The sequence below is a fragment of the Meriones unguiculatus genome, chromosome 3 (genome assembly GCF_030254825.1).
Source record: "Meriones unguiculatus strain TT.TT164.6M chromosome 3, Bangor_MerUng_6.1, whole genome shotgun sequence".
In the NCBI taxonomy this organism is placed as follows: Eukaryota; Metazoa; Chordata; class Mammalia; order Rodentia; family Muridae; genus Meriones; species Meriones unguiculatus.
The window spans coordinates 118,426,762-118,443,517 of NC_083351.1; positions in this window are offsets into that span (position 1 = coordinate 118,426,762).

Here is a 16,756-nt window from a genome sequence, read left to right on the forward strand (position 1 = left end):
TCTGCAGGACTAATACATGAAATGCAATTCTTAGAGTTTAAAAGCTGGCACCCAAAGGCTGGAGAGATGACTCAGCAATTGTGAGTTTGTTAGCCAGTGTCCATATGGTAGTTTCAAAACAGCCTGCAAATTCTGTTTTCTGTGGCCTAACATTTTCTTCTCATTAGTACAGACAGCACAAAATACACGTATATCCATGCAGGCAAATATTCCTTTATATGCAGCAATAAAAAATACTAAAAGAATAAATACAGCCAAACTCCCACTTATGGAAGGAATTTTCCTTTATCTCACTCAAAATGATTGTTTCCAGCTTCACCCATTTAGTCATAACTTTCATTTGTTTAGGAGTTGAGTAACATACTATTAAGCAATGTACCCCATTTTCACTACCTATTTTTTTTTATCTATTACTTACTCAATGTATGAATATCTAGGCTGCTTCCATTGCCTACCTATTGTGTTTAGCGCAGCGACAGACATGAAGAAGTTTCACTGCAGCAAGATGTAGAGTTTTAACCATGTTGTTCTGATCCTCACATCCTGAACTAGTTGTGACATGCTGACTCTGGGGAGATATTTAGAAACTTTAGTTAAACAAAATTAAACAAAATACATTGGGGTTATAAGGGAACTTGAGTCACAAATAAAACTTGTTCCATAACTATGTAAGGCTAAAAGATGCCACAAATCCCTAGAATTATGCTATGAAGCTCTCTTGTTCATTGAATGTGATTCCTGCTTTATACTTCACATACTTTTACAGTCCCGAGGTGGTAAACTTTATGACTCTTGAAAGAAAATGTGATTTATTGAGCTGATCCTATAATGTAGTTGTAGAGTGCTTGCCGGATGTGTGGAAGTCTCTAGACATGAACCACAGTATCACTGAGATGAATTTATACCCATTTGTGATTTTTAGGAAGATAAACATAAGCCCCTTATAAATGTCTACATGCTACATTCTGTTACTCACTTCATCATACATTGAGAGTAGTTTTAATACTATGTTGAAGAAAAAATATGTAAGTACCAAAGAGATTATGTATTCCTCTCAGAAATCATATATTACATTATTTTTTAATTCTTTATTAATTACACTTTATTCACTTTGTATCCCTTCTGTGGTTCCCACCCTTCTCCTGTCCCAATCCCTCCCTTCCTCCACCCTCTGTATGCATGTCCCTCCCCAAGTCCACTGATAGGGGAGTTCTTCTTTTCCTTCCTTCTGATCCTAGTCAATTAGGTCTCATCAGGAGTGACTGCATTGTCTTCTTCTGTGGCCTGGTAATGCTGCTTCCCCCTCACGGGGAGGTAATTAAAGAGCAGGCCAAGCAGTTCATGTCAGGTACAGTCCCTGTTCCTATTACAATGGAATCCACTTGGATACTGAACTGCCATGGACTGCCATGCATCTGTGCAGGGGGTCTTAGGTTATCTCCATGCATAGTCCTTGGTTGGAGTATCAGTCTCAGGAAAGCCCCTCTGCTCAGATTTTTTGGTTTGGTTGCTCTCCAGATCTTAATGTTTCCCACTTCTTTCCTGAGATTCCCTGAACTCTGCCCAAAGGTTGCCCATAATTCTCAGCATCTACATTGATAGTCTGCAGGGCAGAGCCTTTCAGAAGTCCTGTGTGTTAGGCTCCTGACTTGTTCTCTCTTTTCTCATTCTTCTGATGTCTATCCTCTTTGCCTTTCTGGATAGGAACTGAGCATTTTAGGAAGAGTCCTCTTTCTTGATTAGTTTTTTAAGTGTACAGATTTTAGTAGGTTTAGCCTATATGAGTGAGTATATATCGTGTGCGTGTCTCTCTGCTTCTGGGACAGCTCACTCAGGATGATCTTTTCCAGATCCCACCATGAACCTGCAAATTTCGTGATATCTTTTTTTTTATTGCTGAGTAATATTCCATTGTGTAGCGAACATGAAGAGCGCAATGAAAGAATAGCTTATTAAACACAGAAGCAGATCTTTCCATAGATTTTCACACCTTAGCACCATCTATCTTTCTGATGTACTTCTTTTGATTTTAAACTACATCTCGTGTAAACATCTTGAGAATAACTAGTCAATGACTTTTTATTCAATCAGTCTTTATATAGTGTTAAAGGTAGGTATGGATTCTTTCCAAAGGTTTGGTTCTTATTGGCATGCTTATTGAGATAGTAACAGCTACTAAGAGAAAAAAAAATGGGCTGGATTCTGAGTCCTGTAATAACCACAGTATTTCACATTAATTTCAATTTTGTGTAATTGGTTTTATATTTGTTATAGAAGAGGAAAATATTGTCAGAATCTCTGATGTTATTGTAATTAGTTTTGACATTACATTTTTTCTGTATTCTGTGCTTAATAATTTTAGTTTTCTGTGTCCAGGTTCTGTTTGTCAGTGATGATAATTTCTTTGTGTATTTCTAGATGTCTTTTCTTTATCAGTTGTTTTCTTTTCCCAATTTATTTACTTCATTTACTACTTTATCATGTATTACTCTTCATGTCATTACTCTTTTTTTTAAATCTCCCACCTTTTGATTGTCCCATTCTGTTACCTATATTTTCTTGTATTTATGGTGTAACCTTTTTTTTTATATTTTTAAGTAGAGAGAATGTAACAGTAGAATACAGGTATCCCTGTCTCTTGTATAATGTTCAGAGCATTGCAAACAATTGAGAAGGACGAATGTGAATGAAAATGCAAAGATTATCAAGTAAGAGTGGGGATACAGGAGGTAGATCATCAGAGAGGATCGATAAAGATCATCAGAGAGGATCAATAAAGTTTCCAAGTAGGTACCATAGTAAGGGGATCATGGGCTGTCTCTGACTTGAATTAAGTAGCTCGCTCTTTGATCACCTCCATGTGAGGTATGCCAGGACACAAAGAAAGCTGATGCACCCAGCCCAGCCATGATGAGACCTGATAGGATAGGGTCAGGTAGACGGGGAGGTTGTCCTACCCTGTTAGGGGAATAGGGAAAGGGAATAGTGGGAGAACAGGGAGGGTGGGTGAGACTGGGAGGAGATGACGAGGGGGCTACAATAAAAACACAAAGTGAATAAACTGTAATAAATAAATACATAGAAAGAAAAATTTAAAAAGAGAAAAAAACACAAAAAAGAAATTTAATATCCACTTATGAGTGTGAATATACCATATGTTTCTTTCTGCTACTGTGTTACCTCACTAAGGATGATCTTTTCTGTTCCCTCCATTTGCCTGCAAATTTCATGATTTCCTTGTTTTAAATTGCTAAGTAGTATTCCATTGTGTATGTGTAAATGTACCACAATTTCTGCATCCATTCCTCAGTTCAGGGACGTCCAAGTCATTTCCAGCATTATGAATAATGCTGCTATGAACATAGTTGAACAAACATCCTTGTTATAAGGTTGAGCATATTTTGATAAACTCCCAGGAGTGGGAAACCTGGAGCTTGAGGTATAACTATTTATTCCTAATTTTCTGAGAAAGAGCCAGATTGATTTCCAAAGCAGTTGTACAAGTTACATTCCCAACAGCAATGGAGGAGGGTTCCCCGTTCTCTACAATGTTTCCAGCATGCCTCATTCCTTGAATTTTTGATCTTAGCCATTTTGATAGATGTGAGGTGGAATCTCAGGGTCATTTTGATTTGCCTTTCTTGGATGACTAAGTACTTTGTATGGGGGGGGTAAACATACTAAAATCTGTAGTCTTAAAGAAGCTAAACAACAAAGAGAACCCTGGGGAAGAGGCTGAAACCTCACTCAGTAGGGCAAACAGGATAGACATCAGAAGTAGGAGAAGACAAGGAACAGGAGAGGGACCTTCCACAGGGGACCTCTGAAAGACTACCCATCACAGTATCAAAGAACATGCTGAGACTTATAGCTAAACTTTGGGCAGAGTCCAGGGAACCTTATGGAAGAAGAGGGAATTAGACATGGATGGGACAGGAACTCAACAAGGAGACCAACAAATCCAAAAAACCTGGGCCCTGCGGGGCCTACAATGACTTATACTCCAACTAAGGACCATGCATGGAGAGGAACTAGACCCTCCCTGCTCAGTTTCAAAGTGGGTTCCCTAGTAAGGGAGTAGGGACTGTCTCTGGCACTATCTCAGTGGCAGGCTCTCTGATCACCTCCTCCTGTGGAGTTGAAGCTTGCCAGGCCCCGGGGGAAGACAATGCAGCCAGTCCTGATGAGACCTGATAATCTAGGGTCAGATAGAAAGGGAGGAAGACCTTCCCTATCAGTGGGCTAGAGGAGGGGCATAGAGGGCAGAGGGAGTGGGGAGGGTGGCACTAGAAGGAGATGAGGGAGGGGCCTAGAGTGGGGTACAAAGTGAATAATTTGTAATAAATAAAAAATACAAAGTGAATACATTGAAATAAATAAATAAATAGAAAGTAATTTAATTCTATTGGAAATTGAGATAGTGATGAATTAGCAGCCATTACAGAAAAGGAAAAAAAAAAATATTGTGTGTCTCTCATGTCAGCGTCACTTCTATTCGGTAAGTAAATTCCTCAAGGCATCTAAATACATTACAGTCCACTCCAAATGTTGGACAAAGCAGTTACTGCCATTGATCACAGCTGACTTTGAGGATGTCCTTCAGGTGCCTGAGAGAGCGATTTGAAACAAGTGCCATTTCTTGGTTCCCTTGTGTTTCTTAAAGCTTCTAGTGAGCATCAATAATATGAATTCCATTTTAATTTTTCTATAAGGGATCTTATTTATAGAGCAATTTCAAGTGCAGTGTCTTGTCTCTATGAAATGATTGCCAACTCAGGCAGCCGTTAAAGTTTACAGCCTAGGCCCTTTTTCAAGGTGCACTATGGATATTACTTTCAAAAGCAATTTGTAATATGAAGTGAAAAATGTATGTTAACTCTTTGCAAACACCTGACTTAGACAAAAAAAATTTAGCCATTTTATTGATGCTTTGTTTGGCTAAGGTAACAAAATATAGTAGTAAAACTTGCTTTTTATTGACTTTATAAATTAATGATCCCTCCATAGCATGTGAACATTACCTCAAGAATTTAATTGAAGGAAATGATCATTTTATTTCATTTCAGATTTCCTGCCATTATGTTAACCCTCACCCACACACTGTGATAAAGTACCGAAGCTGTCATATTTTTATGAGCTTCCTGGGCAGGCATCTATATATATCCACTCAGCAACCAGGCTCAAAACACCCACGCAAAATTAAATAATGAGATTCCCAAGATATAACCTAGTTAGTAAAAGGTTCTATTCAGAATATAACCTGATCTTTCAAAGTTCACTTCTGTTCATCTAAAAGCTGCAGGGAATATCTTGCTGTACTAAAATAACTCTAAGACACAGACTCATTTCCTCACTGCTGCCAAGCTATTTACCCATTCTTCCTTGTTACTGTTGCAATATGTGAAGGGTAGAAATACAGTATTCTGTTTGAGTGACAGAGGGAGTTCAGTCTGCCCCATGGTGAAACACAGAAATAAAGTATCACATTATTCTGACTGAATAAAAGAAATGTTTCATCAGTAAACTGATTTCATCATGACTCATTAGGATGTTGCTTTGATCTCTATTTTATTACTTATGAAGACATGTCCCACACCGCGGCATTAATTAACTGATACATTATTTATTAACATGTCATATGTGTTTGCAACTGAATATATGATATATGTGTTTTGAGATTTTTGAATTTCAAAAAATATTGCAAAATTTACTTTATATTGTAGTATTTAAAAATCAGGAAATTTGCAGGTAAATGGTGGGAAATGGAAAAGATGACCCTGAATGAGGTATCCTAGAAGCAGAAAGACACACATGGTATATACTCACTTATAAGTATATATTAGACATATAATATAGGATAAACATACTGAAATATGTACATCTAAAAAAGCTAAACAAGAAGGACGACCTTGGTAAGATGATCAATCCTCATGCAGAAAGGCAAAGGGAATGGATATCCAAAGAGGAAAAAAACAGGTAACAGAACAGGAGCCTACCACAGTGGGCCATTGAAAGACTCTACCCAGCAAGGTATCAAAGCAAATGCTGAGACTCATAGCCAAGTTTTGGGAGAGTGCAGGGAATCTTATGAAAGAATGGAGAGATAGAAAGACCTGGAGGGGACAGGAGCTCCACAAGTAGAGCAACAGAACCAAAAAGTCTGGGCACAGGGATATGAAATGATTGCCAATTTTCTGAAACTGATACTCCAATTAAGGACATGCATGGAGATAACCTAGAGCCCCTACAGAGAGGTAGCCCATGGCAGGTCAGTCTCCAAGTGTATTCTTTAGTGATGGGAACAGGGACTGTCTCTGACATGAACTCAGTGGCTGGTTCTTTGCTCTCCCTGATGGGGGAGCAGCCTTACCAGGCTGCAAAGGAAGACAGTGCAGCCAGTCCTGAGAAGACCTGATAGGCTAGGGTCAAAGGGAAAGAGAGGAGTGCCCCTATCAGTGGACTTGGGGAAGAGATAAGGAAGGGAGGGTGGGGTTGAGTGGGGATGAGTGAGGATGCTACAGCTGGGATACAAAGTGAATAAACTGTAATTTATAAACATAATGAAATCTGTATACCTAAAGAAGATAAACAACCGGGGTAAGATGATCAATCCTCACTTAGAAAGACAAATGGGATGGACATTGGATGTAGGAGAAAACAAGTAACAGGACAGGAGCCTACCACAGAGGGCCCCTGAAAGACTCTACCTAGCAATGTATCAAAGCAGATACTAAGACTCATAATCAAACCTGGTGCAGAGTGCAGGGAATCATATGAAAGAAGGGTGAGTTTGTATGACTTGGAAAGGATAGGAGCTCCACAAGGACCAAGTATATCTTGGCACAGGGGTCTTTTCTGAGACTGACACTCCACCAAAGACCATGCATGGATATAACCTAGAACCTCTGCTCAGATGAAGCCCATGGTAGCTCAGTATCCAATTGGTTTTCCATAGTAAGGGGAACAAGGACTATTTCTAACAGGAACTTAATGGCTGGCTCTTTGACACCCCTCCCCCCACCAAGGGAGGAGCAGTCCTGCTAGGCCACAGAGGAGGACTTTGCATCCAGTCCTGAACATACCTGATAAAACAGGGTCAGATGAAAGGGGAGGAGGTCCTTCCCAGTCACTGGACTTAGAAAGGGGCAGGGAGGAGATGAGGGAGGGAGGGTGGGATTGGGAGGGAATGAAGGAGCAGGACACAGCTGGGATACAGAGTTAATAAAATGTAACTAATAAAAAGTAAATAAAAATAAAAAAGAAGTTTTATACTGAAGAGTTGGAATATGAAGGATAAAGAAGAATAAGCATGGACTTGACAGACTGTTTGACATCCCCACCCCCCAAAGGAGGAACAGTCCTGCTAGGCCACAGAAAAGGACTTTGCAGCCAGTCCTGAAGATGAGGGCAGGAGGGAGGGTTTGAGAGGGAATGAGGGAGCGGAATACAGCTGGGATACAGAGTTAATAAAATGTAACTAATAATAAAAAAATTAAATAAAAAAATTAAATAAATTTTAAAAAATATGACTGCATTCTTAACAAAACATCTTAATTACTTCTACAACAAGGGTCTTATTTTATTCAATCACTTTCCATATGGCATTAATTTAATCTTGAAATGTTTGTCCTCTTTTAGATATAACATTTAGCACAGCATTTGTTCTAAAACACTGTCTTAATTGTGGGAGAATCCACATAGTTTGTGAAGTTACGGGTGTTTCAGACATGCTATTGGCAACAGTTTTTAAATTCTAAGATGATAAATTTCACCTTTGAAAATATATTATTAAATAAAATTGACCTAATGAGATTCGGAATCTACAAGTATTTTTGCACTGTTGGCTTCTGTTTAAACGCAGTCATGTGACATTGAACCAAGGACCATGTATGGATATAACCTAGAACCTCCACTCAGATGTAGCCTGTGGTAGCTCAGTAACCAATTGGTTTCCCAAAGTGAGGGGAACAAGGACTATTTCTAACAGGAACTCAATGACTGGCTCTTTGGTCTCCCCACCCCCGAAGGGAGGAGCAGTCCTGTTAGGCCACAGAGGAGAGCTTTGCAGCCAGTCCTGAAGATACCTGATAAAACAGGATCAGATGAATGGGGAGGAGGTCCCCCCTATCAGTGGACTTGGAAAGGGGCACGGTGGAGATGAGGGAGGGAGGGAGGGACTGGGAGGGAATGAGGGATCGGGACATGGCTGGGATACAGAGTTAATAAAATGTAACTGATAAAAAAAAATAATAAAAAAAAAAGAGAAGGAAAGGGAGGAGATGAGGGATGGGGCGTGGGATTAGGAGGTAATGAGGGAGGGGGCTACATCTAGGATACAAAGTGAATAAAGTGTAACTAATATAAAAAAATAAAAATTTAATTAAAAAAATAAATGCAGACATGTTGGATTTCTGCTAATTTCTTCTGCTGGTTCCTTGTTGACTAATATTCTTATTTACTGTACTTAAATTATTTCAAGTTAACAAATTGGGTCAGTAATTCTTTTCTTTATCTTTTTTGCTTACTTAGGATATTATGCCCAGATTATTATTTTTATAAAATATACAGATGCTAGACAATAGGCATACAGAAAACAAATGTGTTTTATAGTATATAAATATACTTTGACTATCTAAAATATATGTTTTCGAGTATATAAAACATAAAAAGAAAGATCCATGTAGGTATAATAAAAAGTTGAATATTTTACTCAAAACACTTTTGGTGGTAATTACCCAATGTAATATTTTCTAATGGTGATATCCTCCTTTTTCATGTCTGTAATTTCGTATTCTGTAAAATCATTTGATTTTGTACATTTAAATTCTTTTCGTAATTTCTTTTACATATCGTTTTATCACCTTGTCTCTTTCCTCCCTCAAGCACCTTTAAGCTATTCTCTGTCAAACCCTTTCTATGCTTTCCATCTCCCAAGCTTAAAGCTTACACAAACACATACAAACACATGCACACAGACACACACACACACACACACAGACACACACACACACACACACACACACACACACACACACACTTTTGAGTCAATTTTTGTTAGTGGCTTTTAATTGTTTAAAGGCTGACCACTCTGTACTGGACAATCAGTAGCAGGGCTCATATTTTGAAAAGGGTAATCATCCCTCTCCCAGGACCCATTAATGGCCAGTTATTTTTCTAGTGTTGAAACTGCAAAATTTCCCACTCCCACATTGACATGTGCATTGAAATTGACATCTTAAAGCAACTATCTCCAGAAAAGTCTGTTTCATAGTAGATGTTCTGGTATTCTTGTTCTTACAGTCTTTCTATCCCGTTTTTCTGCAGTGTTCTCTCAGCTAACTGATAATAGGGCTCTAGTGCAACTACATCCATTGGGGTGGAGCTTTTTATATTTATTTATTTTTTATTAAATTTTTATTTTTTATATTATTACAGCTTATTTACTTTGTATCCCAGCTATAACCCCCTCCTGCATTCCCTTCCAATCTCACCCTCCCTCCCTCATCTCCTCCCTGCCCCTCTCTAAGTCCACTAATAGGGGAGATCCTCCTCCCCTTTCCTTTGACCCTAGCTTATCAGGGCACTTCAGGACTGGCTGCAATGCCCTCTTATGTGGCCTAGTAAGGTTGCTCCTCTCTCGCGGGGCAGAGGAGGAGTCAAAGAGCCAGCCATTGAGTTCATGTCAGAAACAGTCCCTGTTCCCCTTACTAGGTACCCACTTGACTACTGAGATACTATGGCTTTTCATGATTGGTCAATTCCACAGTGTGCCCAGTTGTAGTCATATATGATGCTTTCCTTTTGCTATAAATAAAGTCTTTTTGTTGGGGGGTAATCTATACTTATCTGTAATTAATATAACATTTAGAAATCTGTCAAGGAATTGCAGAACTGGATTTACAGTTAGTTGTAAACTGTCTGGCATGAGTGCTTGGAATTAAACTCAAGGCCTTTGTAAGAGCAACAAATATTATTACCTTCTGAGGTATCTCTATAGCCCATAGTCATTAATCATTAATTTTTCTTATTAAAAATTTTATTTTCAATACTGAAAGTAATTTATAAAATGACAAATGAAACACTTTACATTCTAGCTAGCATTACTTGAGATATTCATAGAATTGCTGTTAAAAACCACAAACAGCATCTTTGTTCCTTTTCATTCTTTTCATCATATGTAAAAAGTCAAAGTAATATATATATAATTCACATAATAAACTAATGATAGGGAGATTTTTATACATAATTTTTATTTTATAAAACGTTAAACAAATAGTAAATTTCATATATTTTCTAAAAGGCATATATAACTTTTATTTTCCAATGACACAGAAAATGTAGAATAGGCAATGGTATTTGTGGAACTTCCATAATTGTATAATAACATTTTAAACAATTTAGGAAAGTAATCGATATCTTTGTCATATACATAAACTTTAGGCATACACTGTTAATCACGCTGCTTTCTCAGTACTAGTCTACATTGAAAACATGTTATAGAAATGATGTCTGCATCCAAAACCATCAAAGAGAGAGCAAATATGTCTCATAGACCCTGGGATGATTCTCTTGTGATTAGGTTACCATGCTCTGGATTTAGATATAAGATCTCGTGGTTAAGAGAAACATTAGCTGTAATGTTGGGTTATTCTTTCTTGTCACAATAGCAGTTCTATTACATTTTCACTTTAGTAGAGAAAGTGCTGGTCACAGTTCTCAGGGTAAAGGGCTAATTGTGTCTGGAGAACACTGACAGAAGTACAGGCTGTGAATTATAACAAGTTATCTGTCGTTTCTACATTTAAGCCGGCTTTGTGGAGAGATTTATGACATGGACTCTAGAAGTACACCTTTGAAATGTGATTCTCTATATATGTCAATTGTGTAAATCACCCTCCACTGTTAAGGGCTCATATTTGCAATATTTAAAAATAACAATTCTCACTATGCTGAAAACATGTATTAGAGTAAAATGGTTGTAACAGCAAAATGATTACCAGAGTTAAAATTTCTTACACCTATATGTAAGACCAGGCATGACATCACAAACACACAGTTCAGTGTGGACAGAAAGAGGAGACTTGCTGAGGATTGCTAGCCAGTCGATCTTGCAAAACAAAAAATTCTGTGAGACCTTATTTCATAAAACTAAGAAGGAGAACAAGAATAAAAGGCAGTAACAACCAATTTTGAATCTCTAAGCTCCATACATATATATATATATATGAACTTCTCTCTCTACTGTACACCTATAACTAACATCAATCAATGCATCCACCTATAAATACATCTGTCTAGTCTTTGTCTTTCTTCTAGTACTCAATTTTTATTAGTTGAATGCATCCACCAAGATCAAGAATATTTGACTTATTTATATATCTTGGCTTGGTAAATAAAAGAATGTTGATTATTTGCATGTGTTTAATAATGACTGAACACTACATTAAATTCCATAACATATAAATTAATGCTATGATACAAATTAATAGAAACTTTAAGGGGTCGTGTACCAGATATTAATTTTTCCACAGTTCTAGATGTTAAAGTTCAACGTCTTGGCAGCACTTTGTGAATAGGTGCATCCATTCTTCTTCTTATAAGGGAATTAGTTGTGCTGGATTTGAGCCTGATGATTAATTATATTGTATAAAATATATTTCCCCAAATAGTTATATTCTTATACTTTAAAGGGTGGAAATTCAGTGTATATCTAAATGCTGCCATCCACTTGAAGTAGTTCTTTTTATTTACTGAAAAAGAAATGTGTATGTTGAATGATATAGTATGCTGTTTAGATATGAGATGTGGTGATATTAGCGATTTCAAAAACAAGAGAGGAAGATTTCTCCTACAGTTCCAGGCTCTTTAGTTACAAAGCAAAACCTGATATTTTTTTTACACTAGGAACATAGTAATAGTTAAACTAAAACAGTTTCTTCTAAATTAGCTTGTGATAATTTTTGATATCTGTTTTATTTCTCTCTCCCTCACCCCCCTCAGTGTGTGTGTGTGTGTGTGTGTGTGTGTGTCAGTGTGTGTGTGGGTGTGTGTGTGTGTGTGTGTGTGGGTGTGTGTGTTAATGGTCATGTAGGTGCAGGAGGAGAATAGAACATTGGGTCAGTTGTGAGCTGATCAATGTGGATACTAAAAACCAAACTTAAGTCCACTATAAAGGTAGCAAGTGATATTTAACTGTAGGCTTGTCTACAATTCACATGGCACCTAATTTAGTAACTGTGTTCAACACTTTACAGACTTCTCAGGTTACATATGCACACACACACACACACACACACACACACACCCCACACACTTTTTTTAAATAACAAGGATGAGATCATTGAGCAAAGATAAAAAGTAAAGTTATTTGTAATATTAAAAATGTCAAGTATTTATTCAAGTATTGAATATTCAAAAGTTTTTGTACCTCTAAAATTTTGGAATTTATTCAGATAAAAGCCAAAGTGAATGGATATAAGAAGTTTAAAAACATAAATCACAACAGCAAAAACAATTTTCAGTTTTTCTGTATGGAGGTATATGGGCTGGAGAGATGCAAGCTTAGGCAACAATTGGAGAGAGGTGGTCTATGCAAAATTACTAAGCCTCCATTAATTATCCCTGGAGATCATCTGCCATTTGTAGACTATAGCTATAACATTCAGTATGCATACCTATGATGGCAATCTCTTTGCCCCAGTCCTTACACTGAGCACTACCTCATTCCTTGGAAATTGTAGCAAGTATATACATTGAGTTCTGGCTCTATTTTATAACCCTGGAAAATTCTTGATTACAGTTTTTAAAGAATGAGTTTTATTAGTGAAATTATATAATGTAAAGAATACAGATGGCAATCATGGCAATTTAGAATAGATAATATTGTTCAAATCAAAATAGTTGATGCAACTTGAATATGAATTATCGTATAAAAATGAGAAAAATGTCTCTGAGCATTTATGATATGACATTAGCAATACAGATAAAGTCATGAAGAAGTTCTCTCATTATCTTTTCATTGTATTCATGTCAGTGTTTTCTAAACTTTAGTCATCTTAAAATTGGCTTTAATTAAAATACTTTACATAGATTGTCTAGAGTGAAGCACAAACTTGAATATATTAGCTCATGATGTTGATTAATGTACCATTTGATCATCAATAATAAAATAATATATAAAAATCAATGTAATTAAGATTAAAGAACAGAAAGAACCTGAAACTAGAATAGGTTAACAAAATCAATCAACTTTATTAAGTTTAAGGCTGAATATATTTATTTATTGTTTTCTTAATTATACTTTATTCACTTTGTGTCCCCCCTGTAGCTTCCTCCCCCATCCCCTCCCAATTCCTCCCTTCTCCACTGATAAGGGAGGTCTTCTTTTCCTTCCTTCTGATCCTAGTCTATTAGGTCTCATCATGAGTGGCTGCATTGTCTTCCTCTGTGGCCTGGTAAGGCTGTTCCCCACTCTGGGTGAGATGATCAAAGAGCAAGCCAATCAGTTCATGGACTGAACATATTTATACTCTAGAATCTTTGATTTATTTACTTTCATTGAAAGTGGGTCTTTAAGATCTTTTTTTTTAATTATTTGCTATCGATTCATATTCCTCTTTAAAGTCTATACATAGATGGTTTTCATGTACATTGTATTGCGTCCTAGCTAAGTTGAAAAATGAACTATAACCAATAAACATTCCACATTTGCAGAGGAAATCATCTTCCAGAATCTTCCATTGTTCATTGACTAGTTTTACTTATAATTCTGTCTTTTCGTATAATATCTAGTATTTATAAAATTATTGTTAAATTTCAGTAGATAATCTCAGTATGTTCAGAAAATGGATGTTTCTTTTGCATAGGATACAATTCCTTATATGGAAGAAGGGAGAAGAAAGTGAGATAATATCCAAAAGGTCTAAGGTACTCAAGAAACTGAACATCAAGAAAACAAATAATCCCGTTAAATTAAATGTTTTTATTTCCTCAGAAGAGAGGATGAGATAAAATCAGTAACTATGCTTTATTTATACATGGCTAGGGCTGATCCCAGAGCAATTCTATCAAACTATCCTTAGGCCTACATCTGGAAGCTTCTACCCTCCCTACAAACTAATCTTATGTAAGATTGGAGCTTGAAGGCTTTAGCTTCCAGCCTTGATCAACCAAGGCATAGAATGTTTCAGCCCCTGATACTGCTGAGGGTACACATTTTCTAGTTATTTCTGAACTCTTCCTGGCTGGTTCAGCTCAGTTGTTCTGTCCTAAACTTTTCTCCAACCTGACTGTTTCAAACTGATTTCTCTCATCTTCTGGGTGAATTTCTCTGCTTGGAAAAAAACTGCCTCTGAATATCAGAAATGAAGTAAATGCACAAACTCAACTGCACTCAACTCAACTGTACCAGCTTTGCACCAAACTAGACTATCCTCCTGAACTCTAGTAATACCTTCTCCATAAAATCTCCTACTCTCTGTGCCTGGCTCTTTAGTAGCTTCTTTTTCCTGTCTCTTCTCCTGAGAGTTAGTCTTATCCTCTCTCTGACTCATTCTGCCAAATCTTTCACTAATTCAGCACTTAATCTGGCCCTCAATTAGATGTCATTGTTCCCAAACAATTAAAAGCATGTATTAAATGTGTGTCTGTATTCCAGCCAGAGGGATTAAAGGTGTTTCCTGTCTATGTTCCAGTTAAAGATGTTTATTCTAGCCAGAAGGACTAAGTGTGTATACTAAGGATATACCTGTATTCCATCTCTATCACTACTCATCCTGGAAACTCTGGCTCTGTCTAGTGCAAAACGTGAAGCGCATATTTCAGGCTGAGGTCTTCTAGAGAAGTCTCTGCGAATAGCTTGTCTACAATTCCTTGTCAAACATCCTTGTCTCCACAGTTAAAATAGTGGACATTTGGATATGGTGGATTTAAGACCATTATTTATCCAATTACAAAGTCATTAGGGTCAATATCAGCAGGAGTTCTAATCCATTCACCCATGGGTACTAATTAGCTTTTAAAGGTCAAAGAACATTTTCACACTCTGAATTTACATTTTGGAAAGCTAAATTTTTAATGAATACCTGTCTCTGATCTGGATTTGATACTGCCCTATCCAAAGTGGATATTAATATGTGTAAAAACTTCACTAAAACTCCTGGGGCTTTGCATAATTTTTGTAAATGACAGATCTTTTTCCTTGTTCCTCCACCTTACCCCATTCTCTTAAAGCTACTGAAGTATATTATATAATAATAGAGTCATCATATTGAATCTGTTTTGTAAATCAGCATATTGAATCTCACCTAACAATTGATCTTTTATGATAATAACACCTTTAGCGCTAATACAATTTTCCATAATTACAGATTCGTCTCGCCACCATGTCAGCCATTGCGACTGAGAACCAGCTTTCAGCACAGATGCTGCTAAATATCTCCAGTCTTCGGGGTTAATTCTAATTTGTGTAGCTCAGGCACTTAACATCTGTTTTATATAGGAAGACAGCATTCCATAAGTTACCGTTGAGACCTTAAAATGTTTGAGATCTTGTATTTTAAGAGGAGTCCAGGCTTGTTCATTTCGTGAATTTTTACCATTTTCTGGCTTTGTTGCTGTGGAAATGGGAAATCTAGAGGAGGTGGTTGCTTTTCCTCAGTTTCATTAAGATGTGGCCCTGTAGGTTCAATGGACTGTCTACTTTGTTTCTTAATTTTACTATGTACTGAAAGTTTAAATTGTGTCAGAGGCAGTCCCTCTTCCCATTACTATGTAACCCACTTAGACACTAAACTGCCATGGATTACATCTGCTCACGGGTTCTAGGTTATCTCCATGCCTGGTACTTGGTTGGAGTATGGGTCTCTGGGAAGACCCCTGTGTTCAAATCTTCTAGTTCTGTTGCTCTCCTTGTGCGGTTCCTGTCCTCTCCATAACCTACTATTTCTTATTTCTTACATAAGATTCTACGCACTCTGCCCAGCAGTTGGCCATAAAGTCTCAGTGTCTGCTTTGATAGTCTGCAGGGCAGAGCCTTTCAGAGTCCTTCTGGGGCAGGTTCCTAGCTTGTTTCCTGCTTTCTTCTTCTGATGTCCATCCTCTTTGCCTTTCGGGATGGGGATTGAGAGTTTTAGTCAGAGTCCTCTCTCTTGATTAGTTTCTTTAGATGGACAGATTTTAGGTTTATCCTATAAGTCTATATGAGTGAGTATATACCTTGTGTATCTTTCTGCTTCTGGGACAGCTCACTCAGGATGATCCTTTCCAGGTCCCACCATTATCTGCAAATTGCAAGATTTCCTTATTTTTCATTGATCACCTCTCCCTCAGGGGAGAGCAGTCTTACCAGGCCACAGAAGATGACAATGCAACCACTCCAGATGTGATCTAATAGACTAAGATCAGAAGGAAGGAGAGGAGGACCTCCCCTATCAGTGGACTTGGGGAGGGGCATGCATGAAGAAGGGGGAGGGAGGGTGAGATCAGGAGGGGAGGAGGAAGGCCCTTATGGGTAGATACAAAGTGAATAATGTGTAAAAATATAGTAATAATGTAGCCCAGGGCAGTTCAGAGTCCAATTGGGTTACATAGTAATGTGAAGAGGGACTGCCTCTGACATAATCTGATTGGCCTGCTCTTTGATCACCTCCCCCTGGGAGGGAGCAGCCTTACCAGGCCATAGTAGAGGACAATGCAGCCACTTTTGATGTGAACTGATAGACTAAGATCAGAAAGGAGAGGAGAACCTCCCTTATCA